This window comes from Pelodiscus sinensis, chromosome 10 (assembly GCF_049634645.1).
Source record: "Pelodiscus sinensis isolate JC-2024 chromosome 10, ASM4963464v1, whole genome shotgun sequence".
NCBI classification, from domain to species: Eukaryota; Metazoa; Chordata; order Testudines; family Trionychidae; genus Pelodiscus; species Pelodiscus sinensis.
The window spans coordinates 41,315,969-41,341,152 of NC_134720.1; the positions used below are offsets into that span (position 1 = coordinate 41,315,969).

The 25,184-nt window shown below is 39.8% G+C and overlaps 1 protein-coding gene across 11 annotated transcripts in view; it reads left to right on the forward strand.

Moving 5' to 3' along the window:
- Positions 1 to 25,184, forward strand: part of NLGN1 (neuroligin 1) — a 676,946-nt gene that overhangs the window by 414,285 nt on the left and 237,477 nt on the right. The window lies entirely within an intron of this gene.

Below are 25,184 nucleotides of genomic sequence, written 5' to 3' on the forward strand. Positions count from 1 at the left end.
AGTCATGAAAGCATCTCTTTGTCTTGTTGGAGTTTGTTCCTATTCTAGTAAAAGGAACCCCTCTATTTTTTCTCTACAAAGCTCTCTTATTTATTCACACTGTAAAAATGTGTTTCACTGTTTACTCAGTAAGAATGTCAACTACATTGATGAGGTCACTTTTTCTACATAGTTGGTACCAAACCAAGTTTTTTGTCATCCTTGGCTCAGCACCTACAGATTGTACCACTTTCTTGTTCTTTATTTGAGGAGTAGGAGGGTGAGGTTAGAGAAAAAGGTCAACAACAGCAACAGTTAGGCAGCTTCTTAAGCTAACAGGTATAATAATTAAAAAGATGTGAGGTGTGGCAAGCACAGTTAATAAGCAAGCTTTATGGGCTGTCCTGCTTTCTGGTAATTAAAATATGACTAAAGAAAATAATTTGCATGAACATCATTTCATTCTATTGTATTTTGATTTCCAGCTTGCTCCCAAGAGGTGCTTAGCTCAGAGATCAATAGGAAAAGGCAAAGACTCTTAGAAATTTTAACTGGCACAGAAAAAACAAATGCTGCCTCTAAAACCCCAACAACAAAAGAAATAAAGTTATAGTATCAGTTATGTATACAACTGGTATCCTGCCCCAAACTCTAAGGGTACGTCTACACTACTGGACAAGGTCAAATTAAGGTATGCCACTTCAGCTATGTTAATTGCGTAGCTGAAGTCCAAGTAGCTTAGCTCAACTTTTGGTATAGTCCACACTGCAAAAAGTCAAAGGGAGAACACTCTTGCTTCAACTTCCTTTACTCCTCATGGAAGCAGGACTACCAGAATCAACCAGAGTGCCCCTCTCAGTTCAGATTAGCTGTCTTAACTAGACCCACCAATTCAAACCCTGAAAGATTGACAGCAGCAGCTTAAATCATCTCTCTGGTGTAGATGTACCCCAAGTGGTCATTGCTCTGTGAATTTAGTGGTATTACATCTGCTTATTCCAGGGCTGAATTTAGCTCATTGGCTTAAATAGAAATTGAACATAAATCAGAGAGCAAAGTCTGAAAATAGATTTTCAAAATCTGACTATTTGCAGCATCGATACTTAAAAGACAAAATTTTCCAGCCCTTCCTTACTGGAGAGAAACTCCCACATGAATAACTGTTTCTGGCAAAGGTTTGGGTTTTTTGACATAGTAAACCAGGCTTTTTATACAGATCTCAGTATACATTTGGAAGCAATAGATAAAGATTACAAAACTATCCAAATAGATTCACTAATCTGCTCTTGCATAGCAGTCAGATATTTAAACACTACGGCTGTGTCTAGACTGGCAAGTTTTTCTGGAAAAGCAGATGATTTTCCGGAAAAACTATGCTGCTCCCGTTTGGGCAAAAGTCTTTTTCCGAAAGACTTTTGTGCAAAAGGGCCAGTGTAGACAGCATAGTACTGTTTTCTGCAAAAAAGCCCCGAAAAAGGCTATCGGGGCTTTTTTGCAGAAAACCATGTCTAGATTGGCCACGGACGCTTTTCCGCAAAAAGTGCTTTTGTGGAAAAGCATCCTGCCAATCTAGACGCACTTTTCCGAAAATGCTTTTAACTGAAAACTTTTCCGTTAAAATCATTTTCGGAAATTCATGCTAGTGTAGACGTAGCCTACCACCATGGAGGACAATTGTGCTTTGTCATGTTAAGAAGCTGTAAAAATGGAGTATGTGTTCAAATATGTTTTAAGCTTGAGGAATCCAAAAAAGCAATCTCTGTCCCTTCAGGGACTTCACTTCAGCAAATTGTGATTCCAGTTTTACATTCAGCTTTACAGATATGATAAAGTATGGTGGACTAAACTAGGTATTATTAATCAACAATGAACGTTTTTATCTCTTCTGTCTCCAGGTATTGTTTTGTGCTGGGCAACCTATTCAGCTACTACTTTTTTGTACTTCTTTTGTTTGATTACTATGCAAATCCACATTTTCTACAGTCTGGTTTCTTTTCTAAATCAAGATAATGCCTGAGCAACATCAGTTTAATTACACAGATTAATAATATTGGTTACAATATATATCAGTAAGGAATGCCTTTCTTTATAAAAACATTTAATTTTTTTCTGCTTTAGCTAAATTTGATTGCATAGTTTGCTTTTTTAACAGATCAGGGCAGAATTAGGAAATTGATAGCATTTTTAATGTAATTTAATTTTAATTTCAGTCTTAAATTAATTAGCTATTTTAAAAGCAAGACCAGATGAATTTGGGGTGCAGTGGGGAGATAAACTATATTTGTAATATTTTTGGCCTGTCCTTATTAATCAAATGCATTTGGAACACAAATAGATTACCTGATTCTCCACTCACTACCCTCAGTTTTACACTGATGTTGCTCCGTCAATTTCTGTGGAGTTACTCCTTATTTACAAAATTATAAGTGAAAGGAAAAATCAGGCCCTCGATCTCCAGCAAAACACAATTTGTTTGCTAGGAAGGATGGGGAACATGTAAATATCACCCAGGAAATATGCCTCCAGCTGCTCAAAGAGCTCAAAGAGAATTATTTAATCCTTGTTTGCATAGGAACATCTGATAAATAATTCAGGAATGTATGGCCTGTTCTTTTTTAAGGCTTTGCCAAAAGGAGAAATACAATTCTTCTTCAATTGTAGCAAGGAATGAAGAACCTCAGGAGAGTTGTATGTATAGTAGGGATGTTAACAAATGTGTAAATGTGTAACCTCTGCACTTTTTAGTGGTTACACATTTATATGCAATAGGGGCCGGCAAGAGGCAGCAGCGTGGAGGGGGGGGGACAGGTGGCTTGGTGGGAGTTGATATGCACAGGGAGGTGGCTTCTGCCTTGCCCACCCACCCCCCAGAAACAGCAGTATGGGAGGGAGGGGGAGAGGGAGGCGGCTCCGTGGAGCTGGTGCTTATGGGGAGCCGGCTTTTAAGCCAGTTCCCACCAAGCATGGCTCCTGCCTGGGCCCCACCCTTCTGCCTCTGTGGGAGGTAGTGGGGTCAGGAGGTAGCTCCATGGGAGCTGTCCCATGCAGCTACCTGGCTTAAAAGCCAACTCCCCTTGAGCACTGGTTCCCGCCTGCCCACCTTATGCTGCTGCCTCTGTGGGAAGCAGCAGGGAGGGGGAGCAGGCAGCTCTGCTGATACAGAGGGAGCAAGGGATGGTGCATTTAACCATTATGAATACATGATGGGCCCAGGTTTATCAGCAAATCATGTAATCATCTACACACTAACATCCCTATTGTATAGTGAATTTCACAAGAAAAGGACTTCAAGGTATTTCAGAGGGAGTGGTCACAAGAAGGGATACACATTAGTACAACACAGATACTGTAGTTTGTGCAGATTGTGAGAGAGAAATTGGAGGCTGAAAGATAGATGTTTAGTCACTGAGCTTAATAGAGTAATCCATTAAATCAAGTGTCTAGAGGGTGGTGTTCTGAAGAAGGATTTTTGCATTATCTCAACAAGATGCTTATTACAGCCTTGCTGACAGCAAGTGCTTAAAATTAACTTTTCTCTCTCTTGGGTTAGGTTTAACATGTGTTAAAATTATCCTGATTAAGCAATGAAAATGATATTATAAGCCATCGCTGCATTTTCTCTGATACTTCCTATTTATATAAATTTGTCGTCTTACCATACCAAAAACCATTTCTCGATGCAGATATTCAGCTTCTCTTATCATGTGTTGAATTCTACAATGCTTACACTGAGTATCGCCTTACTGCAGTACATGGCCCTATTGGCTACAGTGTTATTACATGTTGAGTAAGGAGCTACTCAGCATGGAATCATAGAAATGTAGGGACTGGAAGGATCCTTGCGAGGTCATCTAATTCATCCCTCATACTAATGTAACCGACACACCTAGTATGGTTCACTGACCTATGTAGTGGTACTTAGACCACTTAAAGTGAGAGATAAGAACAAGGAAGCTCTACAGCCGTGGTCACCAACCAGTAGATCGTGATCTACCTGTAGATCTCAGGGGCTCTAAGAGTAGCTCTTGAGCCCTCTCTGAACTGCGCACCTGCGCAGTACATTTACATTAGATTTCCTCATTTGAGGAGCAGCTACTCACCGAGCAACAACACAGGTGAGTAGCTGCGAGGAATGGTGGGAGCTGGGTGGTCAGGAGGGCTGAAACACTCCAGCTAGCTGACTGTGGCTTTCAGCTGAAAGAGGCTGCCCCACGCTCCAGCTGATCGGCGGCTTCTCCTCTGCCCCTGCCCACGTGGAGTTTGGTGCACCCTGGCTGAGCGCCATGGCCAGCTGGCCGGGCAGCCAATTCTCTTCCCTCCAGCCCGGATGCCCTGCGCTCAGCCCAGGGAGGCTGCATCTAGCTCCAGCAGTGCTGGAGCAAGCTTCCCAGGTTGAGCGCAGGATCACAGATGCCCATCTGATGGACTGTATACGACTAGCAATCTCAGACTACAACCCAGACTTCAAGACACTGGCAGATACTGTTCAGTCACAGGTGTCACACTGAGACTTTGTTATTGGAAGAAAAAATATATAATTATCAATACTTGATTTTAGATTTACAAAATAACAGAGAACAAAATGTATAATTGTAAATGCTTCATTTGACATTTAAATAGCATGAATTAAAAACAGACCATTTATTTCATAACTATAAACGTGATTTTAATTTTATATATTTCATAATTTAAAAATAAACTGTTTAACAGAGTGTATAAGGGCTGGGGATAGCAAGTGATGGACAGGAGAATAGAGGGGGGCGTAACTTCAAGGAAGGGGCGGGGCGGTAGATCTTTGCCTGTTCTGAGACTTAAAAAGTGATCTTGGGTGTGAAAAGGTTGGAGACCACTGCTCTACAGCCTAAGCTGATAGCCAGCTGGCTTTATAGTTCAATCCATAAAGGCTCCTACACAAAGCTCCAGACGTCCAAGGTTAAAATTTGCCTGATGACAGTTACATTAAGGTAGGACCCGTTATACCTAGACCATTACTGAGAGAGTTGTCTAAACTGTTCTTAAAAATCTCCAATGATGGGAATTCCACAATCTTCCTTAGAATCCTATACTTGCTTATTAACCTTATAGTTAGAACATTTTTCATAATATCTAACCAAAACTTTTCATGGTACAGGTTAAACTGTTTTTAGAAGTTATACACTTTTCCATTAAACTTTTGGGGTTTTTGTATTTATTTTTCTCTCTCTGAAACAAATCAAGTTATAGGACATTTTTATGGGTCACATGTGGGAAACATATGCATCTGGAGCATTGAATCAATCTGCTCAATATTTCAGTGTATCCATTGGAGCAAGCTTGCAGCTCTGGAATATGGTATGTGTGTTGCTTATTATAAGACTGACATTATTTTACCTATCAAACATTAAATCCAAAAAGTCAATATGTGAAAAGGATATTTTTAATGGCATTTTTTGGAGAAAACATCTTGATCCAATTTCAGACAACTTTTTGAAATTTAGCTTTTGAACAAAATGTGGAGGCAATGACCATTTTTCACAAAGAGCCACTTTTGCATGAAATCCTGTGAAATTTGAAGCAGAAGTTTGAAGACAGTCAACATTAAAAGTGTTCTTTTGGTGGTTTAGAAATGTTTAAAAACTTATTTACATATCTAAAATACATATTACATGGACAGACTTTTTTGACAAACAGATGAAGAGTAACACCCTATGCAACTTTGATGAATTTTCAAGGGAGATGAACAATGGTGACACTAGGGGGTACTGTTACCTCATTGGATTTTTAATGGCTATCCTGCAAGTGAAAAAGGTCAAGCCAGGAATTAATACAAGCATGTGTAGCAGTTTATTGAGAAGGAATTACAGCACAAGCACATAAATCCTATGTTAGACAAAGCAATACATTCAGGCTATGTCTACACTATAGTTTTTCAGAAAAACAGCCTTTTTTCCCCCAAAAAAACTTGAGTTATGTCCACATGGCAATTTCATTCTTTTGAAAAAATATCGAAAGAACTGAGGGATTTTTCCGACATTGGTAAACCTCTTTCTACGAGGAAGAAGCCTTTTTCCAAAAGAGCTCTTTCGGAAAAAGGCATATGTAGACGGGGAAGAGGGAGTTCTTTCAAAAGAAGACGAAAGACAAAAAAGCACAAGTGCCCTGGTGGCCATTCTATCCATAGCAATCACAACTTAAATGCGAGATAGCATCCATTTAGTGTGGATGCTATCTTTCAAAAAAGCAGATCACTTTTTTGATGTGCTTTGGCAGTGTGGATGCTCTCTTTCAGGAGAATTTGTTTCAGAAGATCTCTTCTGGAAAAGCTTCTTCCGAAAGAAGCCTGCAGTCTAAATGTAGCCTCAGAGTTGTACATTCTTCTAAATGAACCTTTTTCACAAATATACACAAGCAGTTCCTGTGCTTCTCTTCCTCTTGTCTGTTCTTCTTAGCCCTCTGGCTTGTTCTCTGAGGCCAGGACTTGGCTGCCTTGAGGGCTCTCTGGTTTACATGTCTACTCGACTTTTAGCTATTCTGTCTAGCAGCATCACCAGCTTCTTTGAGTAGCATAATTAAGGAATCCGAAGCCAAAAATAATTTGAGATTTGCTTGATTCTTATACTCTTTTTTTCTCAAGGGAGTCACATATCTTAAAAGCATGTGCAGTGGGTGTGTAGTTAGCAGTTTTCCACCTAATTAGTATTTCAGGTGAGTCAGAAGGAGGTGGTACCCAAATCACCCCACAACCATGTTTTCATCAATCTTTCTCTCTGGCTTTCCATGTGACGTTCCTGTTGTAAAGTTACTCTGACCAGTCAGTTTTTGCTCCAGGCTGGAACTTTGCTCATGTGATATTTGCTTTTGCATGGGGTCATATTTTCTGGATCAACAGTCCAATATTGATCACTCATGCAGTCTGTGCCAGTTTATCACATTTGCTTCTGCTTAGAGAACTTTCTTCCAAGATCCTCTGCTATTCAGTCACGTTTAAGTTACACTCACCATTCGTTTAGTATATTCACACCAATTTGGCACCATCCCAATGAACAATGAAACTGGACATTGTGAGCAAAAGACCCACAAACTAAAAACATTACTAATTTGATAAAAGCAAAATGATTTAATATGGAATTAAATATTTCACATAGCTGTCCCAAGTAGGTTGTTGAAATGCAAGAGTGGATATCTGCTTTATATGTCCAGGTGGAATGGATTTGTTTTTAAAAAATGCCTTTGTTCAAACACATGAACTAGAGTCTGAATTTTAAATATAGGAAACAGGAGGGCGATGGTATTGTGTGTTCAGCTCTTCCTTATGTATTTGTCTCCAGAATTCCTTTGAAGACTCTTTGATGCAACAGTCCATTGAAAATCTTTTAGCACTGCACACTTTGTACAGGTTTAGGTTTTAAAAAAGCAATAACAGTTTGATTTTTTGCCTGATGACAATGTGGGTAAAATTGTTTTAACCACTAGAGGTTTTAATTACACTCTTTTTTATTATTATGTCTAGATCCAGCTAAACCTCTGACTGATTTTATATAACGTTGTCCCTGGTGTGCAGCATCATAGCCTCAACAGGTGTGAGTCAGTGTCCATGTCAAGAGCAATGTGGTTTAATAATAATTCTTAATAACTTTTATTGGCTACAGACTGCGTTAGAATGCTGTGTATTTTTATAGTGAAAATAGGAAAACTAGATCTCTGTTTTTAAGAGTTTACAGTTTGAGATCTCAATCCTACAAACATTTTTTCAAGTGCTTAATTTTATTCATGTGAGTATTCTGTTGACTTCCATGGAACTATTCATGTGCTTAAAGTTAAGAAGATTAGTAAGTGTTTTAAAATATATCAGGGCATAATTTTAGATGTAACAGTATAAAAATAGCAGGAAGAAAAAGGGGCAATATATAATGATGGTCACATTTATAATATAGATGTGCATACATCAGGGCTCACATAAAACGGTGAGAGGTATGTACTGCTTTACATTTTCAAAGCATATTAACCATTTGTTTATCTAATTACGATTGTCTGTTCCACTCATACTCTAACATAGGCACACAGTTGTCAGAAGAAAGTTGCATTTTCAGTCTGAGGAACCATAATACATGAGATGCAGATGACAAGTTTTATATCGTGCCATGTGGGAAATTTATGTCAAATATTTAATTTGCAGACAACCACGAGCTTTAGTCTAACATAGTTAGGTAGGTTCAGTGCTTGTGAAAGGCATTGGCCTAAGGCCTTCTGAATGAAGTTCTTGTTCATTGGCAAGGCAAGCATCCAATACACTTTACCCTGCCTTCATGCCTCAGCCTTGATATGCAGGCAAAGTGTACTGCATGAGTATCGGGGATAAGTCATTCTCCATGCCCCTTGCAGTTCTAGGCCTCTCTGAGTTTGAGGATTAGCATAAATCATGTGACAAAGATGTGGGGTGTGGTGCAGATTCACCATGGTTATCTTAGATAGGAGCCTCCAAAAGTCCATTTCATGGGCACAACTTTCAACCTTACTGGATTCAAGCTGATGAGCTACAGGTAGAAGGTTCTGTAGTTTATTCGCTACTGCTTACCCACCCAATCATTTTCCCAGAGGTATGATGCTCATCACATGTATGCTGAGAGTAAACATCTGGGCTGTGTCTAGACTGGCCAGTTTTTCCGGAAAAACAGCCGCTTTTCCGGAAAAACTTGCCAGCTGTCTACACTGGCCGCTTGAATTTCCGCAAAAGCACTGACAATCTCATGTAAGATTGTCAATGTTCTTGCAGAAATACTGTGCTGCTCCCATTCGGGCAAAAGTCCTTTTGTGCAAAACTTTTGCGCAAAAAGGCCAGTGTAGACAGCTCAGATTTGTTTTCTGCAAAAAAGCCCCGATCGCGAAAATGGCGATCGGGGCTTTTTTGCGGAAAAGCGCGTCTAGATTGGCACGGATGCTTTTCTGCAAAAAGTGCTTTTGCGGAAAAGCATTCATGCCAATCTAGACGCTCTGTTCCGAAAATGCTTTTAACGGAAAACTTTTCTGTTGAAAGCATTTCCGGAAAATCATGCCGTGTAGACACAGCGTGTCTCTGAAAGGACAAAGTAGGATTCATGGAGGTACCTGGAACTATTGGCGTGTGATATATTGACTGGCAAGGGTAAATCAATACAGAAGTTCCCAGCACTGTGTAGGAGCTAAGAATAGGGAAGCGATCTGTGTTTTAGGTGTATAGTTATAGCTATCATAGTTAAATTATACAGCTGCTCAATGAAATATGTTTAACAAACTTGAAGGTGCTTTTGGAAGAACAGTTTTTTAAGAGACAAGTTTTAACAAAAACAACGTGGAGTCATGTTTCAAAGATTAACAAATTTATTTGGGTATAAGCTTTTGTGGGCTGGAACATCTGTTAAAGTGGGCTTCAGTGCATAAAAGCTTATGCCCCCCCAAAATATGTTAGTTTTTAAGGTTCCACAGTACTCATAGTTTTAAGATAAATTACTTTGCTACAAAAATCCAAATGTTGGCTGTAGCAAGCAGCCTAGTGCTGGTAGTCACAAAACTTCTCCTGAATGGTACATAATGGCATTTTTGCTAATTTGTGGCATTTCTGTTCAAAATGGAGAGTAACTTTCTTTTTGTTCTTTCCTGCTGATCCTGGGAAAGGAATATAAAAAAAATCTGCAGTAGCAAGAGTTAAGGAAAACTCTTTCAAATCGTGAATCTATCTAAATTGCACCTTGATTGCAATTTAAAAGTCAGATTATGTGGTAATATCTGAATCAGAAATGCTTTTAAAACTGCCATAATGGGAATGTTCAACTGGGTTTGAATCTATGCATGCATTTTTCCTTTATTTTTGAACCATCTACTTAACACATCATATGTGTTAACCGCTACCTCTATTGTGCTGCACCCCAAGAGCATGACAAATACTCGGTAATGCAACTGATCCCTCACAAAGGAGTTGCTTAATGATACACTTTAACACCCATGAGCTTTCAAAAATAACTTAATATGTGCAACACCTTCCACAGAATTTCTATAAAAAAGTACTACCTAAAGCAGCTGACATTGCCTAAGAACTGATTTTACTCAAAGGAAACAGATGGTACAACTACCATCAACATAAGCTACCAATGTGTTTGTAATTGATGCCCTTTTTGATATCATTCATTTCAGTATTTTCTCTGAGCCTTTTACTGGTGATATGTATACACTATCTTCTGAGATGGGTGAAGGTACACAGAGGAACTCAATCATAAAGGTAGAGGTGGATTGTACTTAAATGTTCTACAGAGACTCTTCACTGAGATAAAATAGCTGAAGAAGTTAGACATACCTAACGTTACTGTGACAGGTAGCCCCCCTTCGTATTACACCTGATGTGCTCAGATACCACTGAGCCTGCTTGTTGTGGCAGCTTGGACACCCTTTTTCTTTCTGGGCCAGATTATTAAACATCCTCCAGCACACGCACAGAGGCAGGGTCGCATCCAACAGCAGAAAAACAGACACCGAAATCAGCTTTGTGAAGACTTAGTTTAAGGGACTTGTCCCAGCAAGATATCTACCTCTGTTGGCATGCAGACCAAAAGGTATATTAAGAAATCTGCTTCCTTAAGTGTGGAGGAACGTATGCACCACCTCCTATCCCACCCCATTATGAATTGTACAAATGTTATATTGTAAACAGGAATAAATGTATTAACTACAAAAGGTGGATTTTAGGAGGGTGAAGAGGTCGCAAACTGAACAAAGCAGGTTACTAAACAAATAAAACAAAGGGCATAAACTAAGTTTGACCACTAAAGAAATGAGTTACAAATAATAATTTCTCACCCTACCTGTTGTTGCGGGCAGATTACAGTAAATTGTTACGGACAGATTGCAGAAAGTCTCACAAGGTACACCTTGAGACCTCAGGTATTATTACTCTCAAACTGGATGCCATTCCAACTTTTTCCCTCCCCCACTCCCAGTTCATTTCTTGCTTCCAGGTCATTTTCAGTGCCTCTGGGTGGGGAGGCAGAAGTGAACCATGATGATACCACTCCCCTGAGTTATACAGCTCCTGTGTAAGGCAAGAGGCCTTTCTCTTCCAGTGGAAAACCACTGCATTTGAAAAAGAAAGGGATGTTCAATACCAGATGACTCAGACCCTTCTCTCTGCAGGGCTGCAGCACTATTACTTGCAGGCTAACTGCAGCATCCACAGGAAGATAGGCTCTTTCACAGTCCATTGTCTGGGCTAACACACCATCAGCCCTGCTTTTTTAGTGTTGTACCTGAAAGGCTAGTTGTGGGTGACACCCACATTAGCACTTTTAAATACATCTACATAGCCAGTATTCCTAACTTCACACACAGAAATGATATAGGCATACAAATTAGATAAGCACATACAGTAAATCTTGATCATTCCAATGATACCTTACATAAGTCATCTTGCGTAATATACATCTCCATTAAGTCATAACCATATCATAAGCATATTTTCCATACTCCATAAAGAATATGGAGTACGTCACAATTACACAAATGAGTTTCTTTTCAATGATGAATAGACACCGACTTTTCCATTAGATAAGGAACTTGCCAGATGCCAAAGACAAAGCCTTCAATGCCACTTTCAAGTTGTTTGAAGAAGTTAAATGGTGGGAGAGGGGAGGAGCGGAGATTTTCAGTTTTCTGATGAACAAAGTTCTCAGGTAAGCAATTTACAGATACAGAGAAATCAGACTAGAAGGAGGGTTCAGCTCAGTACAGAATTAGCCAATGTTAAAATTTGCTTTCGCCTTGCCCATCAGAATTATATAAATCTATCTCTTTAGGAAATAGTAAGTGTAAATAAGCAGATTGAAAGCATCTCAACAGAAAGCAAATTAGTAACTGCAGAATTCCAGGCCTGGATTTGAATTTTCCTAAAGCTCAAGGACAGAGCTGGTCAGAAAATTTCCATTGAAATGATATTTCTGGGGGGCAAAAAGGCTGTGGGAGAATCACCGAAAATCACTTCTCCCCCATTTTCTAAGCAGCTCTTTTTCATAGGGCTGTCCATAGTGCTGTTCAGGCCCATCTTTAACTATCTTTAATTATAATTTATTACAAGGAAGTGAGCCCCAGATTTGTAAAGGAATTAGGCACTGCAACTCTGAAATCAGTATGGGAATTAGGTGCCTGTGTACCTTTGAGGAGATAGACCTTAGGGACCTAAAGCCTTATTGAAAGTCAGTGGGGTTTAGGCCATAAGTCATTTTTGCAAATGGGACTGGGGCTCCTAAGTCAGTTAGGTGTTGCAGAGCTGAGAGAAGCAATGCCTACACTCTTTAAAAAATCAGAGCTGTTTTTCCTGGTCTTTTCACACATATGTCATCAAAAAGCACATAGAAGCTTGTACTAAATGCTTGATGTAATTTTTTTAACATTCAAGGATTGCTATTTTTCATCTATAAATTACCATATTATTGAAAGTTCTGTATTTACTTTAAAGAAAAATGAAAAGCTGTCAGCTTTGTCTACATGCTTGTAATTGGAATTACCTTTAGATTAGTATGAATATAATATCTGGGTTTTTTTAATGATTACAATGGAATAGTATAATGAATGATCAGCTGTGAGAACAGTTTGGGGCTCCCCAGATATTTGCTGAGGAAGGAATCTATGAATTAACTTTGCACATCTGTTTTTTCCTTGATGCACATGTGTAACCATCATTATGATTAACAGTTCTAATGAGTGTTTGTTTGAAGATAGAATCAATCCCTAAATTAAAGTCATCATTTAAAATGGTTTATAGTAACGGAATGGGATCTGATCCTGCAAATGCTTATGTATTTGAGTAACTTTATTCACCCATAGACTTCAGTGAGACTACTCACACAGGTACTTTTTTGTAAGATCCAGTTCAAAGCCTGCAAATATGCAAACCCTGACTACTGGAAGACTTACAATTAAATATCACAAATAAAAATCTAAACTGGATTTTCTTCCTAGGTCAGGGACTAATATGTTGCATGAAGTTTCTCAGATGAATGTACTAAAAGTTACAGGAAGAACTATTGTTTTCTTATTTTCTAAGTGACATCGATTTGTATGGCTAACATTTTAGTAATAGAAAGCAAAATGTAAATCTGCAGCCTGCTGTGAAGGGAAGTCTGCACATTCAATGAACACTACAGGACCTACTCATAAATATGCATTAACACTGCTTCACCGAAAATGAAATTTAAGTACTTAAGTAATGGAATAAAAGTAGGTGAAAAGCTGTTTCCTATGAGTGAAGAAAACAGGGTAGTGAGAGATAAACAAAATAAAGAAGATAAAGGGTTGTTTGACTTTTTTTCTTAAATGTGAAATAAGGCAATTGTAGGGTTGAACAATTTGAAATGCTTTAGCCAAATTATCTCATAATGAGATATAACAGAATTTTGGTCTGTTTGGACATTTATATCTAGTCACGTTCTCTTGTATCATTCACAGCTATATTAAGTTGTCAAGTATTTTGTGTTGCTTAATTCCTTCTTTGATTTTATATAATTCTTTACTTCTTTTTAAAATATCCTGGGTCAGTGAGAGACCAATATGTTCATTGATAGGACCAAATCATGTATTTTCAATCTATATTATTTTTATTCTGGATTCAAGGGAATAAGAGAACCAGTGGAAAATAAATAGGATGGGTGTATTAACCATAAATATGCTAGACTCCAGTGGAGCTATGCTAATTTTTACGACTGGAGGATCTGGCCCCAGTCGTCATCAGAATAAGAAATTTGAATGGTCCTCAGTAAGACCATTCATCACTTTCTTCACGTTATTGTCCCTATGGGTGCTACACCTCAGGATATGTGAGCCAGAGCTCTTGATCACAGCTTTTCATCATTAATATTTGCAGGTCTGTGTCTGTGCTCTACACATGCTTGTACTATGGTGTGAGATACATCCCTCCCCTTCTTTCAATCCCCTCCCTCTGCATCAGTCTCAGCTGGCCACCGATCCCCCACCCACTCTGACTTCTCACACTTGTCTCAAGAGAGTGGGGCACTGCCCTGGGCACCCACTTCCACTTCCATCAGAGCAGTTACTTGAGGGAGAGAGTGACTGACTAGTCAAGCTGAAGCTTAAATGCATGTGGTTTTTTCTCTCTCCTTCCCTGTCCCCAGCTGGGCTGGCTGTTTCCCCTCCTTAAGCCCAGCTGGGTGGCCAGCAGGTATGGCCACTTGGGTGGCTGACTGGCAGGTAAGGTCACATGTGCCCCCATGTACATCTCCCTGGGCAGCTACCCCGATCATCCTGGTCAAAGGTCGACCCTGGAAGGATATGTAGGAAACAGTGAATGTACTGCGGCTCTAGTTGCTTCTCAATGGTCTGGGCATTGCTGTGTCTGCTGTTAGCTATACAGTTAAATTCTTTATGTCTTTGTTTTAGCACAAACTTGTGCTTTTGGGGGGTTCTCTCAATCTCTTTCTTTGTGGCCAGGGCCTCCGTCACCCTCAATGTGTTACCTGCAGTTTCCATGAGTAGGTTATGCCAAAGAGCCAAGGTTTCAAACACTTCCAGACCAGCCACAGATCTTTCTTGCTCAGTGACGGGCATTCCAGCTTCCTTCATTGTCTTGGAACATCCCACTTCCCATGTAAATGCAAGTTCTGCTCTACGTTGAAAGGAAGATCTCAGAAAATGAGGGAAGATAGACTGAAGTTCCTCCTGATAAAATGTACCTCCTGATTTAGCCCCACTGTATTTCCATTCCAGATGCTTAAAGATCATGGGGCAGGGCAGTTTTGGAAATCTTGAAGTTTTCAAAAAGCAGGACACTTCATTCCTTTGAGAGAGACTCCAAACAGAAAACAAAAGTCATTTCCGAGACCAGGGAACCACGTGTCCTGATGTGGATACTAGAAGGCTTCTGCCAGCCCCAGTTCCAAGATACTAGTAATCATTGCAGAAATTTCTGGTATGCTCTGCATAGATAAGTCTTCTGACAAAATGCCTCAACTGACATCATCATCTGTTGCAGGACTGCTCAAGATAGTTGAGACCAAAGCAGACTGTGAAAGCTTCAAAAAGATCTCACCCAATTAAGTGACTGGGCAAGAAAATGGCAAATGAAATTTAATGTTGATAAATGTTAAGTAATGCACATTGGAAAAAATAATCCCAACTATACATACAATATGATGGGGCTAATTTAGCTACAACTACTCGAGAGAGATCTTGGAGTCATTGTGGATAGTTCTCTTCAAACATCCACTCAGTGTAAAAAAATGCAAATAGAATGTTAGGCATCATTAAAAAAGGGATAGAGAATAAGACACAGAATTGCCTCTATAAAACCATGGTATGCCCCCATCTTGAATACTGTGCGCAGATGTGATCTCATCTCAAAAAAAGATCTACTGGCATTGAAAAGGTTCAGAAAAGGGCAACAAAAATGATTAGAGGTTTGGAATGGGTCCCATATGAAGAGAGATTAAAAGAGTTGGACTTTTCAACTTGGAAAAGAAGAGATATGGTAGAGGTCTATAAAATCATGACTGGTGCGGAAAAAGTGAATAAGGAAAACTTATTTACTTATTCCCACTATATAAGAACTAGGGGTCACCAAATGAAATAGCCAGCAGGTATAAAACAAACAAAAATAAGTTTTTCTTCCCTCAGCACACAGTCAACCTATGGAACTCCTTGCCAGAGGATATGGTGAAGGTTAGGACTTTAACAGGATTCAAAAAAGAGCTAGATAGATTCATGGAGGTTAGGTCCATCAAAGGCTATTAGCCAGGATGGGTAGGAATGGTGTCCCTAGCATCTGTTTGTAAATGAGCGACAGGGGGATCACATGAGAATTACCTATTGTGTTCCTTTCCGCTAGGGCATTTGATATTGGCCACTGTCATCAGACAGGATACTGGGCTAAATGGACATTCTTACGTTCTAACTGGAACACTCCATAAGCCAAGAGTCCTCTAAGAATCCTCCAACCTATTTGTGCCAAATCACATGGTGATTTGAAGAGCTTTGAGACCTATTGCAAAGAGCTCATATGCATCTGAGAAGAACCTATTGTGAGAAGTGTTGCCAATTATCATGATTTTACTGACAGTCTCAAGATATTAGATGGTATTCTTAAAGCCCCAGTCACTGGAATGTTCTCAGCTTTGACTTTTTTAAAATAAACTAAGTTTCTACATCTCGTGATGGTGGACAAAAGCTTGAAAATATCATCTAAGTACAGCCTAAAGGCTCAGAAACCAAAAGGCAAATAAAAGTACCCTTTTGTTAATTACATGAGTTTGAAGCTCCACCCCATGCTTTTGGGGGGCCTTGTTTTTGTTTTGTTTTTTTCCTTTGAATGCTTAGGGATGACAATACAAGTGACTGAATAGAGGGCATTGTACATGAAAAGGGTGATTGCTACGGATAGAAAAGAAAAGTGGATTTGCTGAATGGCTTGTTGCTGTATATGATATTGATTAAAACTCTGAAGCTGTGGGCAGTGTGTTATAAACGAGGTTTTTCAAATGTTGTGCTTAATGTACCCTTTCGGTGTGTGCCAAACACAGGACCGTCCTTAGGATTTATGGGGCCCTACACAGTTCTATTAAACTGGTGCCCATATGCCCGATGGCAGTCGGGGGAGAGAGGATGATTTTTTTTTAGAGATGTGATTTTATACTCTCCAGCCACACACTAATGAAATATTTTTAAAGCAGATTTTAAACTAAAGTCCTGTCGACTAACACAGTAAATTCAGAAAATGACAATATATATCTGGGATAAGCAAATGTCTGTTAAATGGTTTCATTACCACTTGAATGTCTCTTTCACAGATTCAGTGTTCTGCAAATAGTTCTGGCAGGCTTTTTTCACTTTTAACCCATTCCTCTCTAGAGAAATCAGAGCCACAGAACAGGGATAGGAAGAGGTGGTGGACATTAAGATCCAGTGGTGCCCCAAATTTTCAGATACCCTAAGCAGCTGCATATTCTGTGTATGGGTAAGGATAGTCCTGGCCAAACATATCAAATCAGAAGGGGATATTTGGAGTTGAGGGAGAGTGGGAGGATGTGCCTGCACCTTTTCCTTTCCCCATCTAGGCCGGAGGGTGACTCCCCCTTTTCCTGTTCTCCTCATTAACATGATGAGTGTGGGGTGTGTTGACGGGGAGGAGTGGGGAGATCATGCCTCTGAGAGAGAGGCCATGATAGGCCAGTATGCCATAGGGTCACAAGATCGTTCAGGTTTTGCATAAGCCCCTGTGGGGATAAAAAGTCTTTCTTGTTTGTAAGTGACCATTTGTCCCCCACAGAACTCTACACACCTATTCACCACTTACTGTATGTAGCTGTCGGGCTGTGTCTCTGAGTACATAGTGGGTCTAGCCAATTGCCTTTTTAGAGGCGAGGAAGGGATTTTCTTACTAGAGATAATCTCATGGGGGTTGGATTTCATACCTTCTTCACAGAAGCCTAGAATTGTGGCAAGTTAGTTAGGAAAAATTAAAAACAAATACTAAAAGAAAAAAACCCAACCCTTTCCACACCTTTGTCATGACTTGTACCCAGTGTCGAATGTAGACAAATAGAGAAAGTGGCTGAGCAGCTCCTGAGTAAACCTGCTCATGGGACATAAAAAGCTACTGGCACCAGCCCAGATAGATTTAAATCAGCGGCAATCTCTTAAGTTTCATGCAGACTGAATCACTCTTGCCTGTAACTTTCTTACCCACACAAGGTAAAGGAAGGCGTGTGTGAGCACGGCTGTTTCACACCTCTCCCACCACTCTTTTGAGATTGACTGAAATTGCAGCTTCCCACATTGAACCTATTTCTTTTTTGTCTCCATCATCTTTCATAGAATCATATGACTGGAAGGGACCTTGAGAGGTCATCTAGTCCAATCCTCAGACCAGTGTTTCTCAAAGTCTTCCATGGGCCCACTCTGGGAAAGCTGTTAGCGGGCCTGCATCACTTTCTTTACCTAACGGGTCCAAAGCCACAGAGCCCCATGGCTCCCGTTTGCTCCATTTCGACATTTCCAGACAAAGGGAGCCATGGGAAGCAGCATGGCCCAGGCCACCACTTCCCATGTCCCCTGTTTGCTGGAAAGGGCAAACTGGAGCCAATGGGAATGCAAGATGAAGGTGAGAGGTAGGGTGCAGAAGCAGGATGGAAATGTGGGGTCTGGGCAGGAAGTTGGGTGAAGGAGTGGGCTGGGGGTAAAAGTATGAGGTCCTGAAAGGATGCAGGAGCAGACTAAGGTGGGTGTGTGGGGTGTGGAAGGGAGGGAAGATGCAAAGCAGGGTGGAGATGCAGGGTCTAGTTGGGAGGGAGGGAGCAGGAACAGAATGGGAGTGTGGAGTCTGGATGGGAAGGAGGGTGCAGGAGTGAGGTGAGAGGGCAAGGGATTGGGGCACCTTCCTGGTGCAGCTCTGGGGGAGTGATACAGGTGGTTCTGTGCTCTTCAGGGAAGCACTCCCTGCAGGCACCACCTCCCACTGCACCCATTGGCCATGATTCCCAGACAGGGTGAGTGATCGTGGGCAGTACCTGCAGGGAACACTTCCCTACAGTGGGCAGAACCCCTTCCTCTCCCCTGACAGGCAGAACCCATAGATCAGATCTGGCCTGCAAAGCTTGTGTTGTTCGGGCCCACAAAACTTTGGGTTCACCTCCTGCTGCTGGAAGGGGGAGCCCCAACCCATGTGGGCTTCATCAAGGCAGGCTGTAGGTTCCCCACCCCTGTGTTAAATGCTTTATGTTCTGCTCATGTTCTGAATCAAACAGGATACTGAATATCTCAGTAAATAAATATTCCTGTATAAAGTAGAATTTTTCTGAATTATTTAAAGAGCAGTATTAGCTCAAAAGCTTTAAGGTACATTTAATTAATGTTATGAAGCAAAACAATTTTATTTTTAATAAAGAAATTGCAGCAAGGACTCGTTATGTACTTACAACAATTAATATTTAAATAAAACATCTGCTCCTGTGTCATTTTTATGATAATTGCCAGAACAGGAAGGGAATGTGAAGGCTTATATTTAAAATCAGAAATAAATACTTCATAGTCACACAGAATCTCTCATCCGGAAAGGATCCCAGCACAGTTTTCATATTGTGGGCCTGTTACTTTTCTGACACCTCTGTAAATCCAGAGTATCTCCATAGAAATCAGTGGAATTATGGTAGTATTACAGACAAGATAATGAGAGAGAGAGAGAGAGAAATAATTATTTCACCTATTGCCATACTGCAGCCTCTTCTGAGGTGGAATATGGCAACTTTTTTGCACAAGGATTTAGAGTAATTATTAGAAAACCTTATCTTAACAGTAATTAAATTGGATTTTTAACTCTGTTTCACCTGCTGTTTAAAATGTTTCTCTAATAGCCTTTGATGTCTGACTCTACTGCTCTGTGGACATGGCTGATAGTAAAGAAGATACAAAGAACACTTACTTCACCTACTCACTTACCTATTCAATGCAGGTAGCTTCTAAGACAGTGGTGGGAAACCTGTGGCCCATGGGCCATATGCAGGCCATCAAAATCCTACAGTTGGCCCACAAAACATTTTATTTACTACTATCTATGTGCAGGGTTGCTGGATTCCACTGGTTTCCTTCTACATGTTTTTTTTCCTGACGTTATTACTAAAATGCCATGCGTGTAAAACAAAGGCACATGAAGTGAAGTGCTAGCTGTTTGCACACAACATTAACTGAGGGCTGTGTGCTCCCTCTGCATCCAATCAGTACACTGCAACTAGCAAAACTACCCTATCCCAGAAGACCGTTTTGGTTATGACAACCTTGCAGCTCACTGAGACAAATGAGGGACACTCACTAGCCTAGGTTGCTTATTGCTGCTCTAATGGCTGTATAATATATGCCAGATTTTCAAAGGAGGACACAGTTGATGTGCCCATGAAATTACTAACATGACACACACACAGAGATGCATATTTGTGCACAGTAGAGTATTTGGATGCACAGTTTCAGTAAATGAGTGCTTAACAACATGTCTATGCTTCAAAAATGGAGTCTGCATTAGTAAATGTGCACTCTCCCATGAGGATAAATCAAAACACCTGGGTCTGTAGAATGAACCAATTCAGATTCTATCAGTTCCCCCCACTTTTTGTAAGAAAGACCGATTTCAGTATTTAATCCTGTCAATTTTTATATGCAAAGAGGCACCATAGTTAAGTGGAATAAGACGTGTAAGCAGATAAATAGTCCTGAAAATAACAACACTCTGATATTTTTTTTCGTATAGCATATTGAAGCATCATTAGTAAAGTTTCTAAATGGCAATTCTCAACTGAAGATGTACCACAGGATTGAAGAAATGACCTTTACGGTGCAATAACCTTCTTTAGCCGTCAGGAATTAGTGTATTGCATCTATCATTCTTGCAGGCCTTTAAGGTAGTGCTAAGTTCTGTTGTGCCATTCTTGTAATAATGTTACAGCCTTGAGAGAGACACTTCACTCTTTTCAGTGCCATTATATCACTGAAATTGGTACTCTTGTTTCAGGATTATATTACCACCATCATCTGTTATGCAGTCAGTAGAATAATGAAATGGATTTTTGAAGTGGCTGTAGTTATATTGATCTGATATTACCAGATTGTATCACTGATGCTTTTGCTTTAGTCCAGCTACTTAGCTGCAGCGTTTGGTAACTCAGAATAAGGTTATATAGTTTTTTTAGAGTAAGTAGTGCTAGTTGGAAAAGTTAGAGGCATGAGGATTTAGGCTGAGGTCTTCCATAAGCAAGTAAAATGGGATTTTTTGTTTTGTATTTGAAACTATTAACTACTAAAGGGTATGTCTACACTACCCCGCTAGTTCGAACTAGCAGGGTAATGAAGGCATACCGCAATTGCAAATGAAGCCCGGGATTTGAATTTTCCGGGCTTCATTTGCATAAGCGGGGCGCCGCCATTTTTAAATCCCTGCTCGTTCGAACCCCGTGCCACGCGGCTACACGCGGCACGAACTAGGTAGTTCGAACTAGGAAGCCTAATGGTCAATAAAAGCATCTAGGAAGCCTAGTTCGAACTACCTAGTTCGTGCCGCGTGTAGCCGCTTGGCACGGGGTTCGAACGAGCGGGGATTTAAAAATGGCGGCGCCCCACTTATGCAAATGAAGCCCGGGAAATTCAAATCCCGGGCTTCATTTGCAATTGCCATATGCCTACATTACCCCGCTAGTTCGAACTAGTGGGGTAGTGTAGACATACCCATACTGTTTATTAAAAGGAGAAATATACTGTGCCTGGCCCAAAGAACTATTAGTTTCTTCTAATAATGCACTTGCAAAACTTTATAAACATGAACTCAAAAAGGAATTTACTTAACCAAATAGTAGGTAATGAAAAAAAAGGATTTTATTTGCCACAATTTTAATTTGTGTGCTGAAACGTAAATAATGACAGGATAGAAAAATCAAAAGCACCTACATGACATAGTTTTCTAAGTCCCAAGTCAATGGGATTTAGGCTTGTCAAGTTAAGGATGCTTTTATTGACCATTAGGGAAAGGTCAGGGTTTGCTCTCTTAAAAATCAGTTGAGGTACACAGGGGACTTGGGGAATAAATTGGTCTTTGTGGACACCTTCATACAAGTTTGAGCTAAGGAAGAGAGATTATAATGAAAAGGCAGTGGCTACCACCTCAGAAACGTGCTAAAACAGTACATTTTTATTTGATTTAACAATCACAGTACAAAGTAATGGAGTCATATTTCCCAAGCTGGAGTGGATCCTTGCAAGTCAACTCCGGCTCACAGGGCTTGGGTGGTGGGGATGTTTCTTTGCTGTGTAGACTTTAGGTCTGAGGTTAGAGCCCAGGTTCTCAGACCTGGAGGGGAGGAGGAAGTCCCAGAGTTCAGGCTATAGTCTATGCCCAGGAGTCTACACAGCAGGGAAACAGCCCTGAACCCACAGTTGTTTGGCATTGGCCAGCTGCAGGTTTTTCTTTGTTGTGTAGACATACCATGAATGAGTGGACACCAAGGATACCCATTATTTCTGTGCTTTCTAATCAAGCAGTAAGGGCAACTTCACTCCCTGTGCTTGTGGGTGGGAAAAGAGTATGGAGTGTAATAGATTTCTCAGGGAGGTCACAGCACGGTCTTGTAATTTCATCTCTCCAGCACCACCTTCCAAGTTTTCTGTGTGAGGAAATGCAAGCCTGGTACACCTCCATCCTTAGGGTATGTCTTCACTATGGGGTGGGACAATGAGCTGCAACTGATCCAGCAAGGATTGATTTATTGTGATTAGTATATACATGATAAATCAACCTCCAAACAATTTCCCATTGACTCCCATACTCCAGCAAAAGGAGAAATGTAAATGGAATCAAAAGGAGAGCATCAGCTGTTGACTTACTTCAGGGAAGATACTGCTGTAAGCAGAGCTAAGTACATTGCCTTCAGCTACATTATTTATGTAGCTGAAGTTGGGTAATATAGGTTGACAACCCATGTAGTGTAGACAAGGCCTTAGAAATTGTACTACCTGTTCACCTGTGCCTTGTACACTGTGGAGTTGGAATGTGTATTGTTTCTCTTCTCTACTAGGATTTTATACCCTGTTTATTACCTCATGGAGTCACCTATGTTGCAAGACATGGATACACCACCCCAATATTGGCCAATGACTAATTGGCACAGTCTGGGCCTAAATCATAATAAATGATAGTGAACCACTTAAGTTCCTTAACAAATACAAGACAGATCCTAAGAAGTACTGCTACCATAGTTTCATACCTGTGCAATTTAGAACTTGATCATCCTGATCTCTGATTTCATAGCAGTGATTTTTTCCCCACAGATATAATTGTAGAACCCCTTACTGTAACCACTTTGCAACTTTGCTATTGCAGTATCTGAACTGTTAAAGAACAATGGTTTGCAAGGGGTAAGCTGTAATCAGATTGTTAGGGACCAAGAATAAAACATATCTGTGCCTCCATCCCTGCAGTAACAGTAGGTAGCACTAGTGAAAAGCTAGATTAGTGTAGCTTCTGGTTTTGATTTCAGACCAGACAGATGCCATCCATAATATTGGTGTTTTTTTTACTTAGATTTGAAATTAATTACATAAAGTTTTCCGACTGTCTGTCTAGTAATGGCTGTGATATTTTAATTTATTTGAAAGTGAAGAAAAACAATGTGAGAAACAGACACATAGAGACTGAGATTTTTGTAAAGGGGGACGGGACTGTGACAGAGAGAACATCCCCGTTTGCTCTGAGAATGGGCTTTAAACCAGACTGTGCCCACTTCACTAATTCCTAGAAGTTCTGCATGAGGATATTGATTCTTCCAAAAATCATTATCACAATGCTGTTGAATCAGATAATCCAAAACTGGTGTCTTGTTTGTACATTTTTTTTACTTACTGTTTTAATAGGAACAGAGCTCAAGCAGGATCCACATGGTTCATAGTTCAGATTAGAAGTCTTAGGGCTGCAGAATTTAGACCGTTCCACACTCCTTCCCCCCACAATGGCATCCAGAGACTTCAAGGGGCAGTGAAGCACAAGCTGTGATTCTCAGTGAATGTCTCCCTCCCTTGCTTCTAGAGCTGTCCTGTTATTTGACCCACTGGGGCAGGTGGATGGCATTTTTGGTAATACCAACGAGGGCAGCATGAACCTTTTGAAGAACAGGAAGAACAGCATGTTGTATTAAACATAACAGTAGCTCCTCTTTATTTCCATTGTTGCGATTTTTCAATTAAAAAAATGTGTTGTTGCCCACTACAGCTGTGGAATTATTTGGTATCTTTAAAAAATATGTAAGTAACAGCAATTTACATATAAAGCAGAAGCCAAGTAAGAGGAATCTATGTAGTATTGAGTTTTGTTCATATTGAAGAAAAAGAAACATATAGCTTTCCATTGAAAAGTCTAATCTGAATCTAATATTAGTGATCAGAAATGAATTGTGCTCATCCCAACAAGATACATTGATTATCTACAGGGGTTTGTCTCAATCCCCCCAGGTCTTAAACCGAAACAAAAGAACTTTGAAATGGGTGGGGAATGAAACAGGGGCAATACTTAGCATGAATGTCCATGCTATATCTTGCTGCATTTATCTTGTTGGTTAAAATCATTCACTGATCACTAATCACTTGTAGTTGTTTACAAACATTTTTTTTTCTGAATACCATGAAAACACATTTAGAATTGTAGGTACCACAGGAAGTAATCAATAATGAGGATTCATGATGATCTTAATGAGAGGATGCTGAAAGCTTTTTCCTTTGTGTAGTAGAGCGAAGAGTTTTCAAAACAGACATAATTGTTTTCAGCTAGCAGGAAAATATTTTTCAAGATTAGGTCCCACAAACCATTTTTCTCTATATATAATGGTCTTAAAGTTGAAAAAAAGATTATTTCATTTCCCTTTTATTAAACAAGCTCTTAGGAAGCAAAGTGAAAGATTTCCATACCTTCAATTTTCTGCCTAAAAATAGTAAAACATATCCACTGTTGCCTTGACAATATGTTTGTGTGTGTGTGTATGTGTGTGCCCACTTTCTTTCAGCTGAAAAAAAATGTGGTTTTAGATTATAATATTAAAGAGAGTTCTCCTACAGGTTTTCAGAGTGATTAAGTTTACACATTGTTTATTGGTAATAATAATGCTTTGGACTGAGACTGATCCATTCATCCTAAAATCTTCAGATGCTTAACAAATAATAATTATTCATCACATCAATCGTCTGGGGCATGTAAACAGAATTAAATATGTTGGCCTATATATTCAAGTGATGACTAATTTAGGGAGCCTCAATTTTTGAGTCTCTTCTTAAAACCCCAATGGTCTAATTTTCAGAAGTGCTGTGCACCCACTGCACCTATTCACTTTATTTGAAATTAGTGCTGATTAGCATCTCTAAAAATGGATGTTTTAAGAATTTTAGGTATGGGAATTTAGCCAAAGGCAGAGTAAGAAATGAAAACGGGGTATGATTCTGTTTAGTCACATGCTCTAAAGATTAGATAGCAGTCATTTCTGGTTCTTGTACTGTGGTTTCCCAAGACGCAAAAAAATAAAATTCTTATGGAAAATATTTTCCAGATGACAAATATAAATGGCCAGAATGTTGTCTTTTAAATTCATTGCTGCACAACTGCATGAGTTAATTATAGAAAGATGGAAAGGTTTTTAATGGTGGCTCCTTTGGACAGAATTTCTAGGTTGTTTGTATTG